Genomic DNA, 5,918 nt, shown 5'->3' with positions numbered 1-5,918 from the left:
GCAGTCTCCCCCATTCCAGGGGCCTGGTCTGCTCCCCCACTGAACTCAGCTCCCACAGGCTAGCAACTGTGGCTGACCAAACTTTGTGCCTGGTCTTGGGTACGCTTTTATAAAAGCACTCTTTCACTAAATATTGACACTGTGTCCCAGCCACCTTCCCTATAAAATGAGGAGGCTGAATTATATTTGGTTCAATTCAGCAAGTGTATACCAACACCTACTCCATCCTGGCGTGGCTCTAGAAAGGACAGAAACATGGGTTTGGCCTTCTAGTGGGAAGGATGGTCTAACGTCCCCCAAAATGCAGTCTTCTGGTTCTCAGAACCAGAATTTAAACAATTTGAGTTCAATTTTTGGCTCTGCCCTGACTTGCTGAATGATCCTAGGAATATCGTTCTACCTACGTGGGAAAGTTTCTGGCAAGGAACCACACTGAATAAGGCACCCTGACCTCACCAAGGTGTGGAGGAGGGGACTAGTGTTTTCCGTGATATACAATATACTGTGATAGGGTCTCCTGGCCTCTAATCATGCAATCTGCATAATTTATCCTTTTAAAATGAGTCACAATCCCCAGAGAATGCTTGCCTATTGATATCAAATGTAAGAGGGTATTTTTAAGGACACAGCAGCATCACTGCTATACATTAACCTACACAAAATCAATCCATTTCCAAGTTAAGCACGGCCCTAAAAATTCACTAATGGAGCTCAGTGTAGTTTGTTCATGAGATGTGCAGTCGGGAATCATGCATAATGTAATAGTGCAAATGCTAAAAGCAGCTCCCACAAACTAATTTAATCTTGGTTTAATGGACATAGGAGAACTGATCTTCAAAAGAGACTGCCAATGAGATTGTTGGGGGCCTCTCAGCAGCCCAAGAGAAAGCACCAATATTAGCTTTTGGTTAGTCCCCCCTTTCAACTAGTGCCTATTAAAGGCAATCCAATATTGTCATTGAAATTATAAATAACTTGTGTCAACTTTCATGGACCTTATAATATAGATGTCTCCATGCATTTGCATAGATCTCTGGGATTGAAATTTTGCTCCCAGTACCTTTTGGTTCATGTGCATCTACCCCAGTCAAGGGAATCTTTTACACTCTGGAAGATCAGAAAGCTAAGCAGTATCCACAGCCCCCAGGCCATGCCAGAGAGATATTGTCTGAATAAAGATCTAGGATATGGAAGCCTATATGCAATCAAAGGGATCAGAATCACACTGTGGTAGCTTGTCTCCCAGGGACCTCCAAAGCCTCTAAACATGCACCTCCCACCTGACATGATTAGAGGAAGAAGAACATTTGCCTCCTCAAAGACATGTGCGCCTGCTCGCGTACACATACACACACACACACACACACACACACACACACACACAGAAAGACTCCCTCACTGGTGTGAGCCGGGTTTATATCAGATGATCTCACATCATATCTAGCTAAATAAATTGTAGAATATCCAAATTTAGGACCTTTCCAGTGAATCTAGTTCAAGTCATATATTTTGTTTTAGATGAATGTTGCAAATTGACTTTGGACTTTTCGAGTGGGATGAAGGAGAAAGCATCACAAAAGCAGCTTTGGTGAGTAGACAGAATAAATTGTGTGCAGGTGAAAGGGTGATAGCAGAGAACAGGACTTGGAAATGGGAGGGAGACAGAAAGAGGAGGAGCTGATAATGCAATTTTACAAGTCAAGGGAAAGTTGATGAAATAAATAGAGGTTAAATAATGTTATCTAGAGTTAGAGAGGCAACCAATGAATGTATTAATATAAATTTCAAACACTGGGAGGAGGAAACAAAGGGGAGTGGTCGATATGGGTGAGCTTACTCCTCATCTTCCATAGCGAGAGTTAATAGATATTGACTGAGTGATAAATTAAGAAATGAAGTTATGGAAATAGTTATCAAAAGAACAACAACAACAAAAACCAAATCCAGAAGCATTAAATAGATTTTGCCTTTAAAATGGGAGGTGGTGAGGGTGCTTTCCTTGTGCTTCTGCGTTATTTCATTTGCTACAATGCATACACTATAATTTGAGTTAAAAATGTTTCAGTAGGTGCTTCTGGAAAGTTGTGCCGAGAGTAGGGAAGGATTGAGCAAGGCAATGCTGCTTTTCCTCAGAAGCAGCCAGACCATTTGTGTAAAATGATGAGTACGTGTAGTGTGACACATTCTTATTTCTACGTGCAATCGTAAAACAATTGAGAATTTGTACAGTAAACTGTGAATACCTCTAGAGCAACAGTGTCCAAAATACTTACTATGATAATAGACAGGATCTAGTTCTGCATTGTTTAATACAGTAGCCACTAACCACACATGACAGTTGAGCACTTGAAATATGGCACTGGGTTTTCATTCTCCTTCATTTTAATTAAATAAATGTAAATGTCAACATGTAGCTAGTGAATACCAGATTGGGTAGCACAGCTAGAGAATCATATGGAGGTGTGAAAGACTTTCTTTTTATTACTTTCTATATTTCTGTATTATTTGAAATTCTTGCAATAGGAATATGATGCTTTCATGATTTTAAAACCTCAAAACTTTTCAGTTGGAAACAAAAATGAAAAGCAAGCAAAAGGAAATAGCCATAAAGAGATGCGCTGGCAAAAAAGAAAAAAGAATCCTACAAAATGGATTAAAATATTCTGAGAAAAACAGCTAAATAGATAGATAAATACATATTCTTTGGGACGACTTCCACCTCTGAACTTTCACACGAGCCTCCAGAGCAAATATCCTTGCGTCATCTCCTTATTCGATAAGCACTTAGGTTTCAATTCTCTCTGGTCTGCTAAGTTAATTATTACTCTTTGTTCTGCTTTCAATCTTTCAAAAATGCCTTGACATCTCTCCTCTGTGGACGCTCCGTTCCCATTCTTTGTCTCTGCTGGTAGAGATCTAGATCTGGATAGACAGACAGATATGTAGGTTTTATTCCTTTTCTCTCCTGTGAACGATTGTGTAAATACACATGCATTCTATTTGCCGTATTTACTCTGACCGAAGGGTAAGAAATCAACCAAGAATTAGTGGCAATATGATCTAGATCATCTAATCCCTGATCTGATCCCGTTCCATTCATCAAGCTGTTCCACCATCTGGAATCTAATTGTCTCTCAATTACCAGGCAAAACAATGACTCTGCCACTTTTTTAGCTGCAGAATCTCGATCAGTTACTTAAACTCAGTTTCTTCATCTATAAAATTGACATAATAATTGAACTGACCACATTGGATTGCGGTGAGGATGAGAGATAGTGTAGAAAGTGCTCAGCACAGGCATGCCAAATGGAAAGTACTCCACAAATGGTAACTGTTATTTTAAATATAACAAAACTAAGAAATCTCTGCCCTGATTGTACAAGGCAAGGGATTTCTAGTCTTCTAGCTCTTAAACTATTTATCCATCTCTTTTCTTTTGTGGCACATCAAGCCAATTAGAGGTACAATTACTTTTAAAGAAATGGCAGATAATACTAAGTAGATACATACTATGTTGGTAGGCAGTGTTTTTCAATGCAAAATGATTTACATAAGCAGGAAATGGCCCGTTTCATGGTGCAGCTCATCTCCTCATACAAAGAGTAGATACAACTGGGCTGGAAGAAATTGTGTCCATTACACATGGGGTGAGGCAATTAGAAGGGCCCCTTATTCTTGTCTAAGCTTGAAGGCCATTCCCAAAGTTTCTCCTTCTTCCTGCTCTTCTTCTTCTTCTTTATTTTTTAGGAAATAGCTATCTTCTTATTATAAAGGTAACAGACACATGGGAAAGAATTAAGAAAATTCAGAGTAGAAATAAATTCACTTATGATCCTACCATCTAAAACCACCTAAATATAATCTGTTAAAATTTTGATATCTGAAAAACTGGAATGGATATGCACATATATGTCAATCTAAATCAGTTGAAGTCCAAATAAATGTATATAAAATATAATATGTATGCAAATATAATTAGACATGTAATTCTATCAATTATAATTCTAAATTCTAAAAATAGAACATAGAAAAAATTAAAAAATAAAAATAGAACATAAACAATATAAAATTTTATAAAGACATAAATAGGATCATATCGTTCATAATGATTTAAAACATCCTTTTATTTAACTATGTACTATGGATCTTCCAATGTCAGTAGGTTTATATATGTATCTTATTTTTTCCCTTAAGATGCATTCTTTATTTTGATACAAAAATTAAACTTTCAACCTGCCTGTAAAGAGTGTCACTTGTTCTGCTTCTCCCTCTGACCCTCCCCCTTCTCATGCTCTATCTCATTCTCTCTCTCAAATAAATAAATAAATAATCTTAAAAAAAAAAAAAAAGAGTGTCACTTGTTTTCATATTGTAGAGCAAACTTACAGAATAGGAATCTGTTACCAGCTCCAAGGATATCACATATGCTTTAGAAAAAGTCATTGCTATTTGGATTCAAACAAACATCAGTGTGGAAGGAGTAACTAATTATCTCCTTCTCCTGATTTGTCCCTAATTTTATGAAATCATCACTAGGAACGCTAATAGTTGGGATGTCACATAATTATGCCAGAGTCTGGTAAGGGTAGTGAAACCAGCCATGTGAACCCAGTTAAACTATAAAAAAATGACCTTTCATTGTCCTTCTCTCCTGTTTCTGGAGTAGGAAGGCTCTACTTTATAGCCCCATGGGCCAGCAATAGGCTTGAGTTATAATGTGTAGTTTCCTTCTGGTTATACTTGCAAAAGAAGCCACTGAATTCTTGAGGGTCTGACATCTAGAACGGAGCAAGCTAGGAGGCAGACTGCTGATCTAGATTTACTTAGATGGAAAACATTTATTTGAGGAGGAGTCCAGTTGATAGGCTGTTAACGTTGAAAAAAACAAGCCTGTACTGTCAACGAGTTCAGTCAGCTGATCAGAATACCATCCCTAGACCTGTAAAGGACACATTGGAAGTTCTCACTGTAAAGTTGCGGCTCCATCAGCTATGATTATCTTCTTTGATTTTAATGCCCATTAATCTTTACCAGCTGTAGCAGCCATGGCTTGGTAAAACCTTGCCACGAAGTCTGCCTCACTGACCTCCAGCTGCCTGACAAATTCATTACGCTCCTGCTCAGCCCAGGCCTCAAGGTCAGTGAGGCAGACTGATCCCAAAGACATAGCTGGTGCTCAAAGATACAAGGTGGTCGGTCTGCTCCAGACACACTAAGCTGCTCCAGCCCTTCCAACAGTGGTTGTAATTTCCCTGGCACTGCCTTAGCCACTATAGGAAACCATCACGCTAGGGATCTGACCAACTGGTAAACCAGTGAAGAATAAACTTCATCTCCTAGGAAGTGACGTAAGACATCGGGAGAGGGGAAGAGTTAGTAATACTGTCTGGTACGGAGGGTAAGGGAGAAGGGAAGGATTGTGGTATCGAAGAGCAAGATGATTCCAGTGGCATCCTCCCCTTTCCTCTCACAGGGCACCCAAAGACCATCACAGAAGTGTTTGAACTCCAACTGTTGCCGTCGCTTCCATGTGTTCTGAAAACCCTCTATATATGTATTATTTTTAATTAATATAAAATTCTCATATTTACTGCATATATTTTTTTATTAGTCTCCTCCTAATGGACATTTAGGTTGTTTCTTGTTGTTGAGGGTTTGTTCTGTCTGTTTTTACGACCTTGTTTTACAAGGTCAATCTCTGAAACACTGTGACTCCCTTAACAAACTTTTTTGTGTGATGAATATCATCTTTGTGAAATCACTGGGTGAAAGATGAGCACATTTTTAAGGCTTTTGATATTTAATGCCAAAATCCTCACAAGGGCAGCGAGTTACCCTTCCCCCCGCGAGGTCAATGAGAGTGCCATTTCTCCATTCTCGGACCGACATTGAATATGATCAGTCGTCTTACTTTGGCC

The 5,918-nt window shown here is 38.8% G+C and overlaps 1 pseudogene; it reads right to left on the bottom strand.

Moving 5' to 3' along the window:
- Positions 1-4,637: 4,637 nt before the first annotated feature.
- LOC102726418 (uncharacterized protein C14orf119 homolog) lies at positions 4,638-5,453 on the bottom strand (annotated as a pseudogene).
- Between the last annotated feature and the right edge of the window lie 465 nt (positions 5,454-5,918).

The sequence above is a fragment of the Leptonychotes weddellii genome, chromosome 16, assembly GCF_054177405.1.
Source record: "Leptonychotes weddellii isolate Sample4059 chromosome 16, ASM5417740v2, whole genome shotgun sequence".
NCBI lineage: Eukaryota > Metazoa > Chordata > Mammalia > Carnivora > Phocidae > Leptonychotes > Leptonychotes weddellii.
The sequence above is the reverse complement of the archived record's forward strand: the minus strand, read 5'-3'. Positions and strand labels throughout refer to the sequence as shown.